We start from the raw sequence: 15,064 nt of genomic DNA on the forward strand, positions 1-15,064 counted from the left end.
AGGAAGGAACACTTCCAAGCTCATTCTATGAAGCCAGCATCACCCTAATACAAAAACTAGGTAAAGACATCACAATGAAAGAGAATTACAGGCCAATATCCCTCATGAACATAGATGCCAAAATCCTCAACAAAAATCGGATCCAGCAGTACATCAGAAAGATCATACACCATGACCAAGTAGGATTTATCCCAGGGATGCAAGGATGGTACAATATCCGCAAATCAATAAACATGATACATCACATAAACAAATTGAAAGAAAAAACCCACATGGTCATATCAATTGATGCAGAAAAAGCATTTGACAAAATCCAACACCCATTTTTGATAAAAACTCTCAGCAAGGTGGGAGTAGAAGGATCATACCTCAACATAATAAAAGCCATATATGACAGGCCCACAGCCAACATCATACTCAATGGACAAAAACTAACACCATTTCCCCTAAGAACAGGAACAAGACAGGGATGCCCACTCTCACCACTCCTGTTCAACATAGTACTGGAAGTGTTAGCCATTGCAATTAGACAAGAAGAAGAAATAAAAGGCATCCAAATTGGAAAAGAGGAAGTAAAACTGTCCTTATTTGCAGACGACATGATATTATACATACAAAACCCTAGAGACTCCATCAAAAAGCTACTAGACTTAATACATGAATTTGGCAATGTAGCAGGATACAAAATTAACCCCAAGAAATCTGAGGCATTTCTATACACCAATAGTGAACTTTCAGAAAGAGAGATTACAAAAACAATCCCATTTACCATCGCACCAAAAAAATTAAGCTACCTAGGAATAAACTTAACTAAAGAGGTAAAAGACCTCTACTCAGAAAACTACAGGACGTTGAAAAAAGAGATAGAGGAAGACATAAACAGATGGAAGAACATACCATGTTCATAGATTGGTAGAATCAACATCATTAAAATGTCCATACTACCCAAAGCAATCTATAAATTCAACGCACTTCCCACTAAAACACCAATGGCATACTTCACAGATCTAGAACGAACTTTCCAAAAATTCATCTGAAATAAAAAAAAGACCTCAAATAGGTGCAGCGATCCTGAGAAAGAACAAAGTAGGTGGGGTCTCAATACCAGATATCAAGCTGTATTACAAAGCCACTGTTCTCAAAACTGCCTGGTACTGGCACAAGAATAGGCATATAGATCAATGGAATAGAATAGAGAACCCAGAAATCGGCCCGAACCAATATGCTCAATTAATATTTGACAAAGGAGGCAAGAACATACAATGGAGCCAGGATAGTCTCTTCAATAAATGGTGTTGGGAAAATTGGACAGATATATGCAAGAAAATGAAACTAGACCACCAACGTACACCATACACAAAAATAAACTCAAAATGGATAAAGGACTTAAATGTATGACAGGAAACCATAAAAATTCTAGAAGAATCCAAAGGCAACAAAATCTCTGACATATGCCGAAGCAATTTCTTCACTGATACAGCTCCTAGGGCACTTGAAACTAAAGAGAAAATGAACAAATGGGACTACTTCAAAATAAAAAGCTTCTGCACAGCAAAAGAAACCATCAACAAAACAACAAGAAAACCCACTGTGTGGGAAAACATATTTGCCAATGTCATATCTGATAAGGGCCTAATCTCCAAAATTTATAGGGAACTCATACAACTTAACAAAAGGAAGATAAACAATCCAATCAAAAAATGGGCAAAGGACCTAAATAGACACCTTTCAAAAGAGGACATTCAGAAAGCCAAGAGACATATGAAAACATGCTCAAAGTCACTAATCATCCGAGAGATGCAAATCAAAACAACAATGAGGTACCATCTCACACCTGTCAGATTGGCTATCATCAACAAATCAACAAACAACAAGTGCTGGAGAGGATGTGGAGAAATAGGAACACTTGTGCACTGCTGGTGGGAATGCAGACTGGTGCAGCCACTATGGAAGACAGTATGGAGTTTCCTCAAAAAACTGAAAATGGAACTCCCATTTGACCCTGTGATCCCACTTCTAGGAATATATCCCAGGAAACCAGAAACACCAGTCAGAAAGGATATATGCACCCATATGTTCATAGTAGCACAATTCACCATAGCTAAGATCTGGAAACACCCTAAGTGCCCATCGGTAGATGAATGGATTAGAAAACTGTGGTACATCTACACAATGGAATACTATGCTGCTGTAAAAAAGAAGGAACTCTTACCATTTGCAACGGCACGGATGGAACTGGAGAGCATTATGCTAAGTGAAATAAGCCAGTCAATGAAGGAAAAATACCACATGATCTCACTCATTCATGGATAATAGGGACCATTATAAACTTTTGAACAGTAATAGATACAGAGGCAGAGCTGCCTTGAACAGATTGTCAAAATGCAGCGGGAAGGCCGGGGAAAGTTGGGGGGCAGGAGGGAGGGGTATAAGAGAGCAACCGAAGGACTTGTATGCATGCATATATGCATAACCAATGGACATGGGACGCTGGGGGGTGGGGGAGGCCAGGGGATTGTCAAGGGCGGGGGGGGGGGAGACACATATGTAATACCCTTTGTAATACTTTAAGCAATAAAATAATAAAATAAAAAACAAACAAACAAAAAAACCAGAAATGTATTCTCACAGATGTGGATATTGAAGCTTGAGATCAGGATGCCAGCATTGTCAGATATGGGGGGGTCCTCCTCTGAGTTGCAGATGCTGACTTCCCATTGTAGCCTCATATGGTGGGGAGCAGAGAGGAAGCAAGCTCTCTCCTGTCTCTTGTAAGGACACCAAATCCATTTATGAGGACTCTACCCTCCTGACCTCATCTAACCTTAATGACCTCCCAATGACTCCACTTCATAATACCATCGCATTGAAGGGTAGGATTTCATCATTTGCATTTTGGAGGGGGCACGTTCAGTCCATAAAACCAAATGTAGCACTCACTCATTCTTTCATTCAACACAATTTAATTAGGGCCTCTTCTGTGCCCAGCATTATTTTTTGGAAGTTATATCAGTAGTTATTCAATTATTTTTTTTCCAAATTAAATTTCTTATTACATCTCCCTATGTAAAAAAGATTAAAGAGGTATTTTTATGAAGCTCGGTAAATGTCATAAATTCAAGCTTGCAATATTTATTTTGTACAGTAAATCACCAAGCTGTACAGCTATTTATATGAACCCTAAATTTTGAAGTTGGTAGTTATAGAGGTCAGCATCCAATTTATTTTTTGATACTTTTTTGTTGGTGGTGGTGGTTACATAATACTGGTATATTTGTAAAAAAAATCTTGATTCATGTCAAAGAGAAATCACAGTAGAGAACAGTTTCCTTACAGCATGACAGCATGTCTTATGATCTCAGGGTACTCTTCGATTAGATAGAGGCATAGGAAAGCTTTGATCTGAGGTCTCCACAAAAATGATCTAACCTGGAACTTATTTGTAGGTTCAAAGAGTCATATAATGACTAGAGATATAATTGTGAGAAACTATCTTTGTCACTCTTGTGGAATTTAAATCTGGCAAAGGCGATAGACATTAAACAAAATTAATCACACTACCTACTTTTTAATAATCATTGTAATAAGTGCTACAGGATGCTATGTACGTATGTGACTAGAATGCTGACCAAGACTAGGGATTTAGGAAACCTCCAGATTGGATGACTGGTTGGGTGTGGAAGGCTGGGAAGAGGGAGGTGGAGTCTGAGATGGGGACCCCAGGGTGGAGTAGGTTTGTTACCATCACTTTATTTTGCAGAGCAGGGGCATTGTATGTTTTATCTGCAATATGTTAAAATTTGAATATCATGTCTTGAGTGTATTTTATCATATTTTTAATGTACAGCTAAATGATGTATTAAATCAAGAAATTTGACTCACATATGTGGAACCTCTAATGCACTTCTCTGAGATCCTCCTTCTGACACTTTCCCATCAGAAGTCCTTGGGGACACACACCAGGGTTAAGTCCAAATCCACCACTATAGCAGGATGCCAGTAAGTCCTAGCTCATTGAGTGCACCTGTGAAATGAAAGCAATATGGCCTACCTCATGAAGTATTGAGGACTAAATAAAATGAAATGTGAAAGGCATCTTGCTCAATACTTAATAACTAATAGCCATGTAATATGTTACATATCCATTTCCCTATCTCTTTCTTTTATTACTCTGCAAAACACATTAAGTGCCATTTTCTATGTAAAAATATGTAGAATGTGGTATACGCTCAAAAAGTATTAGGAAGGGGGGAAAAAAAAGCCTGAGAAATATAATACTTCACACTTACTTGGACTAGACACTTTATTTTTTGCAGTACCTGCTCCCTCTGGAAGCAGAATATATCACTTGTAGAAGGGCCAATGCACTCCCATTTTGCTACCTAGACACTAGTCCATAGTATGCATTGTTAGACATTTGCTTCATGCAATTGGACAGTGGAAACATGATCTGCCACACATGTGTACCCCTTGTAGGATATTTGATCCTGTCCAAAATGTCCACCTGGTCCATTACAAAAGGTCCTTGGTATTTAGCACTATCCAAAACATCCATGGAGACATTTGATCCCTGCCAAAATGTCCTTGATCTTGTGCCATTACCAGTAGGCTACCAAGGCAAGCAGAGTTATTATTGGCAATACAGCCACAATGCAATTATTAAACGAATAAAACATGACAGTAATTTCAATGTATTAGTCCTATAAATAAAAATTATAAATAGTTTTGAACCCTGGGATGCTTTCTAAGCGTGGATGTCTTTTACAGAACCAAATATCAAGGACCATTTGGCGTGGACCACATGTCTCTGTGGACATTTGGACAGGACCAAATGTCTGCTGACCCATCATCCCTACTCTATTAAATTGTACTCTCTCTTTCTTGATTCCATGTTTTTCAGATTTATGGATTCAAAAATTGAGTGATGTACACTGCTTACAAATTACTTCTGGATACTTAATGACATCCCACACATAAAGAACTAGATATTCTGATGCTGCTCAACTTCTGTCTCATTTCCCACCAGAGCTCCACACTTTGGATTTAGACTTTGGGTTTTGCTGTTGGATCCAAAAGTCAGGCTCAGTGGATGAAGGAAAGTGACACCAGGCATTCTTCTATTACAGTTTGGTGTCAGTTCACTATCTTTATGGCTAACATTTATTTGCTCTTCTAGTTGGCCCACTTACCCACACTAATGGAGGGGCAAGAGAACTTGCTATCTTAGCCCGTGCTTTTATTTTTCTTTTCACTTGACTTTTACTGTATGCTGTGTTTGAAAAGTCTGAACTACGGGTGTCCTTTCTGGAATAAGAACAGAAATAAAATGGCAAAGAGGCATATATTTACATGGAAAGCTAGATAGATGGTAGTCAGGTGATAGCTAGATTAGGTAGGTAGATAGGTAGATAGGAAAGAGGAATGAAGGGAGGAAAGAGGGAAGGAAGGAAGGAAGGTGATAGAGCTGTAGACAAAATTCTAAAGATGCCCCACCCCCAAGATTCTCCTACTCTAGTTAGCACTAATTTAGGTGGTGTTTTAAGGGATTTTGCAGATGTAATTAATGTCCCATGTGTGTCTGATCTAATCATGGAAACTCTTTAAAGGAGAGGGCTATCTTCAGCTGATAGCAGAAAAGTATAAATTTGAAGGTTGACGATTAAGTGGGCCACATGAGCAAAATACAGGTGGCTGCAAGGAACAAATAGCAACCTCTAGCTGACAACCAGCAATGGGGTTTCATTCCTAAAACCACTAGAAACAGAATTCTGTTGATCTTCTGAGTTACTTTGGAATCAGATTCTTTCTCAGAGCCTCTAGGTAACAACCCAGCCTGGTTCACACCTTTTGGTCTTGTGAGATCCTACATATAGAACCTAAGTCCACCCAGACTTCTGCCTACAGAGCTGTGGGCTAAACTTGTGATAATTTGTAATGCAGTAACATAAAATTGATACACATAGACTGACAGAAAGATATCACTGCAATAATTTTGGATTAAATATTAATTGAAATTACTCAGTGACATGTCAGGAAGACTATTTGGTGGTGAGTTCAGATCAAGTATACTCTCCTGGTTATGGCTAGAGAGGGAAGTTATGTTGCACACTTGGTTGTTACTTCTTTCGAAAAAAATTTCAACCCCAGTTTAATATAATGCCAAAGATTCAAAAAAAATCATTTTAATAAGTCATTTCATGATGATGGGTTATGCTTTCAAGTAGTTTCTTTCTCGTAGGCTTTTGACTTCTGGGAGGTAATTTAGTTATCTGTCCAGATTCATTACTACTTTAAAAAACATCTTTCCTAATCACATCAGCCCCTCAAATGGAATGCTTGAAATTATGGAACATTTGAACAACTCAAGGAAATAATAATGGTGGCTAATTCAAGAAATAAAGGCAATTAAAATTTCCAGGAAAAGCATGAGAAGGAAATGAAACTATGATTCACTGCTTGGATCTATTTTAAATCACATTAAATAATCGCAATAATATAAATACTCTTTATTGATTTTGATCTTTTAGAATTAGCTCAGAATACAGAAAATTTAATTATGATTATGGAACAGAATGTAGATGTTATTGATCTGAATAATGTAAAAGCACAAAAGAAAACATCTCAGAGGCACAAGGGTGGAGAGTGGGAAGAGGAACCCATCTTAGAAATAAGAGGAGGAAGAAGCTATCTATACCTGATGGAACAAGAAATTAAGATTTAAGTATAACATGTTTCTGGCAATTTAATGCAAACCAATAGAGAAATTGAACATCTTGATATAACTATATTTCAAAACTGCGGAGGAAAGGTGGTAAGTGGTATAAGTGAGTACAATCATTAACTTTCATCCTGGGGGATAGATAATGCTTCAATTAGTAGAATTTTTACCTTAACTAGAGACACAGCAGTAATTGCTAGAAGAAATAGCTAAAGGTGGTTAATAATGTTGCCTCTGGGAAGTGATGCAAGGAATGGAAAAGAGTTGGGAAGGAAACTATTCTCTGCTTTTTTAAATTTAAAAATAGAAATATTTCAAGAATTAAAAAATCAGATAATAACATAATAAACATCCAAGTATACCCAGCTTTATCAAATTCAGTATTATTCCATATTTGCTCTAGATATTTTCTAAATAAAAAATGTTAACATTAAAAAAATTAAAACAAGTGAAATACAATTGAAGAACCCAATGTACCTCTCTCATCCATTGTCTATAGTCCATTCACAAATTAAAGACTAGCTTGGGGTTGGTGTTTCATTCCCTTGAATGTTTTGTTTTTCCTTTCACAGGTATAAATCCATAGCATTCATGGTATTATTTAGCATGTTTCTAAACTTTAAATGACCAGTTTGCCAATATTTCCTTCAACATTATTTATTTGATATATGTTGCTCTACTCCATTTCAGATGTTTGTTTGTTTTGGTATTTAGTATGTTTAGCCAAATGAGATTTGCATTTTTTGACTATTCTACAATTTATTTATTAATCCTTCCATTAATGGAGACTTGGCTGTTTCCAAATACTCACTATTATACTAGTAAACAATTATGAATATCCTTATAAATCTACTTGTGTGTTAATACACACGTGTAAGGGTTGTTCTAGGCACATAGAGAGTAGGGAATACACACTTTCAACATTATTACATCTTGCCAACATATTACATCTAAAGCAGTGATACCAATTAAAATTCCTACCAGCCATACATGAGAGTTGCTGTTGCTTCACAATCTTTCCAACTGTTGGCATTCTCAAACATATTAATTTTGCATACTTGATAAGGTAAAATGGCATTGCTTTGCTTCATTCTGCCTAGACCTAGTCATCAGGAAGGGTCAGACATTTGTTTCTTTCTTTGTGATTATTCTACTTGTACCCTTTACTCACTTTTCAATTCTGTTGTTTTTTCCTTGGTTATAGGCATAAATTATCTATACTCAGGACAGTAATCCTTTATTGTAAGATACATTTCCAATATTTTTCTAGATTGTCTTTCTACTTGGTTTGTGATATATTTTTAGATAGATATTATGAATTTTAATATATCCTGATTTATCTATCTCTGCCTTTAAAGTTGATGAAGTAGCTTAAGAAGTCTCTTCCTACCCAGAAGTCATAAAATAGTCTCTGATATTTTCTCTTAAATGTTTTAAGTTTTTCATTTTCACATTTAATTCTTTAATCCACATGGAAACTATTTGGGGCCCAGTGTAAGGGAAGGGTCTAATGATGTCCTTGTGCATAACCAGTTATCTTGGCATCACTTACTGACTAGCCCATTCTTTCCTTCACTAGCTTATATGCTTCCTCTGTCATCAAGTTTCTATGCATGTGAAGGAGGTGTCTAGGCTATTTGTTCTGTTCCAGTAATCATTAGGTCTTCTGAAATAATGATTTTAACCAATATGTAGATTAACTTTGAAATAATAAATATTAATAAAAATAGAAAATATAATCTGTTTTTTACTCTAAAGGTAAAGAATTTTCCCTTTTTGCACTGGCTTTGGCAGCACATATACTAAAATTGGAACATACAGAAAAGATTAGCATGGCCCCTTCATAAGGATGACATGCAAATTTGTGAAGCATTCCATATTTTTTGCAGAAAGAGATTAACCAAAGAACTTATATGCACATATGCATAACCCATGGAAAAGATAATAGTGCAATAAAGGCTTTGGGTGGGGGGGGGGGTTAGGGGGGAAAATGGGGAGAAAAAAGAAGATATCTGTAATATTTTCAATAATAAAGATAAAAAAATAAAAAGGAATTTTCTTTTTGTTTTAAAAGTGCTTCAGTAAAACCATGGTTGGCTACTTCTACAAAAGAACTACCCCAAACAAATTACTTTTACCAAGTCACAAAATTGTTGAATGTGCATGCTTTGAAAAATATATTTTATTTAAAACATTAGGTAAATTACTCAGTAGCATAATCTTATTACTTGGTATAAAATAAAATTTATATACGGGAGGTGTTCACGATGTATTCTTGGATAGGAGTTATAAATGAGTTCTAATACATCTATTGGAGCCATTAAGCCTTGCTAGGTAAATAATGTGTGTTTTGAACATCCTTGAATCTATATTTACAGTCATATGATAAATGGTAATGGCTCCAAAGAGAAATGTTAAGATCTAATGGACATTTAAAACAGCACCTTGATATGTATTTATGCAAGGGATCCAAAGAGACTCAAAAGCAGTTTAGTTCTATTTGATCAATGGCGATCAATGGTTTTGAAAGATGTAGGATATTTAGAGTCTATATTTAAAACTCCTATAATAAGAAGGTCTACAAGCTGATGGTTATAAATGTTTCTTTGTAGCTTGGGACAGATGTGGAATTCTGAAAATATCCCATTAACATCACATCAAAAACAGGCCAAGAAAATTTAGCACAGAAAAAGATGACATTTCACAACAGTAAAGTTGTGGTACCAAACAAGGAAAGCTGGTGCATCCTTTTTATATCCTCAAATGGATTCTGAGGAGTCATTTTGAAGACAATTTTCTCTAAAAATAATATTTGAAATTTTACTGTTTTGAAAATTCCAATTTGATCTGCTGAGTCCTTTAAATGCACTGGGTGTGTGGGGAGGGAGAGGATGCCATAGACTAGAATTTGCATCAGATTCTTGGAAAGCCTTTATTGGCTAACTAAGAGTGACTGTGGGGGACATTTAGAAACTATCTAAAAATTGCTTATCAACATATGAATAGTCACCTTGATTGATTTGGATGGTAAGCCAATACTTCTTACTCTGAAAATACAACTATTTGACATTCTCACAGTATCAAGATGCAGTGTTGGTGGCTAGTTCTTTCTCTCACTCTCTGTCCACACAACACCACCCCTCAATCTTCACTCTGGAACAATAGGCACCGTATGCTCTTGCTGGGGTGAGCCTGATATCTCATTGAGTTCAACATATTGAATTCCAATCCAACGGAGTCTATCACCATGAAACTCAAAATTCCATAACTCCAAATCACCCAGGGCTGCCCAATCCATCTGCTCCCTGCTGTATTGATGTTCCAAGTTTGTTCAAGGCTATCACATCAGGAAATATCCACAGAGATACTGGTGTCAAGAAAGATGAATCTGTATTTCATAGTGTTCATTAGTGTTCATGCCCTAAAACTATGTTTAATTCTCTCTACCATTTACTTCATTGAAAATCAGTTCAATTTAACAATTTTTCATGAATCTAGGCAGCCCTTATACAATCTCCAACCTACAGATAACCGAATGAAGAAAAATCAGGACTGGTTCATTCAATAGATAAGAAATGAAATCAGACCACTTCTGGCTTACGTATCTCTGGACAAATGTGCCATATTAGACTAAAGCATCTGTTATCCCAGAACACTGGATTTCTACACAGTTGTATATTTTATATTCTACTTGGGTCAGAGAATCATAAGAAATCCTAACTTCACACATAGAAGACTAAGTGATCAACTCAATCTATTGCAATATATCCAAGGTCATTCTTTATATAGAACACACCAGAATTTATAAAACAAATAAGATTGATCACAACCTGGATTATAAAATCATAAGGTAGGGATATAAATAAACATGGAGCCATAAACAGTAACCCACAGAGAGAGTGTGACACAAAATATATTCAAAAAAACAAGAAAAGTCTGGAATGAGACACTTAATGAAACATAAATAGAAAATATGTGGGAAGACAGCCCCTGGAAAAGTCCTATGGATATGCAGGTGCTTAATTAATCCTTCAAATGGTGGCTTAATAAGGAGACATGTTTAGAAGTTAAGATAAAGAAATATATGTATGCATAGTAGGAACCAAGAGGTTCACAGAGGGACATGAACTGATAAAAGCTAGAGAGAATCAAGACAGGCAAAGATGAGGACCATATTGTCATATTTCTTATCTTCCTATTTTCATACAGAGACTTACTTAGTAAATGTATATATTTCCCACAAATAAAATGATTCACTTCAATGTTAAAATGTGTCTTTCTTACTGTTATTTTATTACCATATACTACTTTATTAATAAGTTACAGATATAGTTAGGAATTTATGCATTATGCATCATTAAAGTACCTACTTACTTTATTTTCACTATGCGAATATCTGGTGTTCTGGCTGGCCAGGCTCTGAGAAGTTGGGAGAATGGGTCATTCAGGCTTGGCCATTAGGAGATATAAGCTGAAGTGTGATCAATAGGTCTAGACAGGTCAGGCTGAGGTTACTGGTCAGTGCAGGTAAAGGTCTAAGAAAGAAGTATGGGACATAGGCTGCTCACCTTCCTTTGGACTTGGCAGGTTACACACCAGGCAGGAGCAGATGTAGAACAGACTTATGATGAACGGAAAATGTTTGTTGGTGAGACCAGCTAAAGACCAGTCAAGGTATGAAATCATTGAGAAGGTGAGAGAAATGTGTTGTTCTGATACCAGTGTGGTTCATTCCAGGTCCAACTGGTTAAGTTCACTCTTGTTTCACCTTCAAAATCAGGGGCTGTTTATTTAGGGCAGGGGTAGATGTATTTAGATTCCTAATTATAAATTATCCGGAATTCTCCACGAGGCCCTCACCACCACTAGAAAAACATTTCTCTGTGCCCCATCAGGGGGTCTCTCAGCTTGGATTTGTGAAGGGCTGTTGCCTGGGAGGCAGCACCTGCCAGAAGGTGGAGTGTGACATGGGTCCCACTGCAATGGAGTCGACCTGCTTCTCTTCATGGCAAGAAGGGGCTGAGGGTGGGACTGTGCCTGATGCTTAGTAAGTATTTAATAAACATTAGTTGAATAGCATATGAAAAAGTGAACTACCTGCCTAATCTATGTATTTACTGCAGACTAGAGGCCCGGTGCATGGATTCATGCACAGATGGGGTCCTTTGGCCTGGCCTGTGGGGATTGGGCTGAAATCGGCTCTCCAACATTTCCCAAGGGGTCCCAGATTGCAAGAGGGCAGTTCTCGGGTGACGCACACCGGAATCAGGCTCCCTCCTCTCTGGTTCCAGGTGCATCACCTGAGAACCGCAGATGCCAAGTCAACACAGCTTGGCAGCTCCTGTGTTAAGCATCTTCTCCCTGGTGGTCATTGTGCATCATAGCTACTGGTTGGGCGGTTGGAAGGTTGGACGGTTGCTTAGGCTTTTATATCTACAATAATAAAAGCATAATATGCTAACTAGACCAGACATCCCTCCAGACGTCCTTCCAGATGACCTTCCGGATGACCTTCTGGACAAAGCCACAGCGATAGGGGCTGAGGCAGAGGCGGCCACTGCTGCAGTGGTGGGAGCTGAGCCACTTGCACAAATTTCGTGCATCGGGCCTCTAGTATATAGATAATATCCCCATTGTTATTTGCATTTACCTGAGAAAGGCCAAGGCCCGATAGAGCCCAATTTTATCACTTTCGTCCCTGGGACCTGAAGCAGCAGCTCTGGGTGGGCTGTGCTCAGGAAGCCTTGCTGCTGAGTGCAGCTTTCAGGGGTGACCCTTTGGGCTGAACTCTGCTGCGTCAGGTCCCCAAATGAGTGAGACCAGTTCAGGCTGGGTCTGCACTATGTTTTTATATCTATGTTTATTGTTAGATAACACTGCTTGATACTTTGTCTTAGCTGTTCTTTTAGCCATTTTAAAAATCTTGAATTGTACATTTAGTGGGCTAATTTAATATAGTGGGAAAGTTAGAATAATAGTCATTACAATAGACATTAATACCACTAAGCGATTATTTACTATGTACACTAGAACTATCTCAGTTATCATACCCACCTTACCTCTATAAGTGATTGAGAAGCAGCACAGAGTTGCAGTTAAGGACAAGGACTGTATACTCAGATACAAATACAGCTTTACCACTTAGAGCCCTTTGAATTATAAATTATTTTCTTACAGCTTCTCCAAGTTACAAAATGGTAATCATAACAAGAAAAATGGAGCTTTCTATTTCAGTTTACCACTTCACATAGATATTAAAATTAAAGAGTATCTTATAATGCTTCACCTTCAGCAATCTATTTGACATTTATTGATTGCTTACTGTCTTAGCTCAGGCTGCTATAACAAAGTACCATATACTGGGTGGCTTAAACAACAAACATTTATTTCTTACGGTTCTGGAGTCTAGAAGTCTGAGATCAGGGTGCCAGCATGGTCAGGTTCTTAATAAGGACCCTTTTCCTATTATACAGACAGCCACCCACTCGCTTAATCTTACATGAAATCTCTCTCCTACCTCTTCTTAAAAGGGCACTAATCCCATTCACGAGGACTCCACCTTCAGGACCTAATTACCTCCTAATACCATCAAACTGAAAATTAGGGCTTGGGCATATGGATTTTGGGAAGCATAAACATTTAGTCCATAACACTTATCATTGGGTGGGAATCCACAGTTACAAAGATGAATAAGACACAATTCCTACCCTGAAAGAAACCATAGTTGTGAGCAGTGTGTTTGTGTGCATGACAGTAAGAAAAAATAAAAAGGAAACAGAGACTGAGAGCGTTGGGAGAGAGAGAGAGATTTTTTCTTCTATCCTTTCTTCCATCCTATCAACAGCTGAACAGCATCTACTTTCTAACAGTGGCTTCTGAATGCAATGTTTACTCATTGCCCCATATACTGTGAAGTAGCAAACATGTAAGCAAGAGTTCTGGAAGGCTCTCTGGCTGCTATTTTCTTGAACTCCTGACACCAGCACTTCATGTTTTCTGTAGGATGACTGAAAGGTTCAGAAATCCAATATCCCTAGGAGTTATTTCATTAGATTTTCTAACTTTAAACCCGTCTGGAATGCTCTTATTCCTTTGCAATTCTTATTGACTGACACTTATTATGCCATCAGCAAACCTCGCTAATTCCAGCTCTTCTTTTAGATCACTAATGGTCAACAGAGGACCTGAGATGGTTCACTATTAACTTCTTTTTATTCAGAGGACTTACATTGAATATGTTTCCTTTGTTTTTCACTGCATGCTTAGCTTGGGTCTCTATAGGAAAAAGAAGAGAGGGAAATAAATAAATCTGAATCCTTCCAACATTCTTCCTACATGTACATGGGCCCTGGGATTGTCAGGGCATCTCTATGTGAACTGAGCACAGAAAGCAAGGCAGAAAATATTCAGTTTATCTGGCTCCCAGTGCACATATATAAAAAACCATGAACCACGGCCACAGTCTGAAGGTACTTGGGGCTCAGTTCTCCAGGGTCAGTCCTCAGGCTTAGGCCTGACTGGATGCACCACAATGTCTCAGGGAGGCTTGAAAACTCAGATCCACGGTCCCACCTCTAGAGAAACTGATAGTGTAGATCTGAAGTAGAGCTCAGGAATTAATTTTTTAAAAGATGCTCAGCTGATTCTAATGCAAACCTAAGTTTGAAAACTGTTGTTATGGAAAGCTTTCAACATCTCTCCACTGCTCAAAAGTGGTAATAGTTGGAATGAGAAGAAAAATTATCTGTTGGTGCAGCCAGAACTACTCAGCCATGTGAGCATTCAGAGCAGGCTAATAATTTGTCACTCCTCTAAACTAGTAGGCGCTCTAAACTAACAGGCATGAAATATTGTCCTGTTACAAAACAACAACATTTATATGTGGGAGAGTTTACATAGGGATGGCAGGAGATGGGTTATGGGTCAGCCTTATGACTTCCTTGCCTTGAGACATTCAGCCCTGGTCCCAAACTCAACCCTCGACACCCCACCCCACCCCCAATCTCCCTGTAATCCCCAGCAAAACAAAAGCTTTGCAATTAAATGAGTTTACTTTTCTAAGAAGAAATTGACCTGACCATTCGTTATTACCAAGTTTGTCTCTTGGAAGCCCAGTCACCAGCTACACTTAACCTACATAGTACTTTTCCTGGTTAATATAAGATCTTTCCTTGCTGTTAAATTTCCAGTGATGTTTTAGGTTTCAGAGGGTTTTTTTTTTTTTTTGCATGTTTTCATGTCTTTTTTGTTTGGAGACTAGGCTATTAACAGCTCTGCTTGCTCTTCAGTCCATTTCCCAATTTAACACATAACCCCAAACCCAGCTTCCAGGGACTGCCCATTCGT

The 15,064-nt window shown here is 37.8% G+C and overlaps 1 protein-coding gene and 1 non-coding gene across 2 annotated transcripts in view; one reads left to right on the forward strand and one right to left on the reverse strand.

Moving 5' to 3' along the window:
• HS6ST3 (heparan sulfate 6-O-sulfotransferase 3) overlaps positions 1-15,064 on the reverse strand; it is a 706,262-nt gene that overhangs the window by 106,624 nt on the left and 584,574 nt on the right. The gene's annotated exons all lie outside the window — the stretch shown is intronic.
• On the forward strand, positions 8,497-8,602 carry LOC118652243. The gene has a single exon (XR_004966510.1). It is a non-coding gene; the product is annotated as a U6 spliceosomal RNA (small nuclear RNA).

This window comes from Myotis myotis, unplaced genomic scaffold (genome assembly GCF_014108235.1).
Source record: "Myotis myotis isolate mMyoMyo1 unplaced genomic scaffold, mMyoMyo1.p scaffold_m19_p_3, whole genome shotgun sequence".
Classification (NCBI taxonomy): domain Eukaryota; kingdom Metazoa; phylum Chordata; class Mammalia; order Chiroptera; family Vespertilionidae; genus Myotis; species Myotis myotis.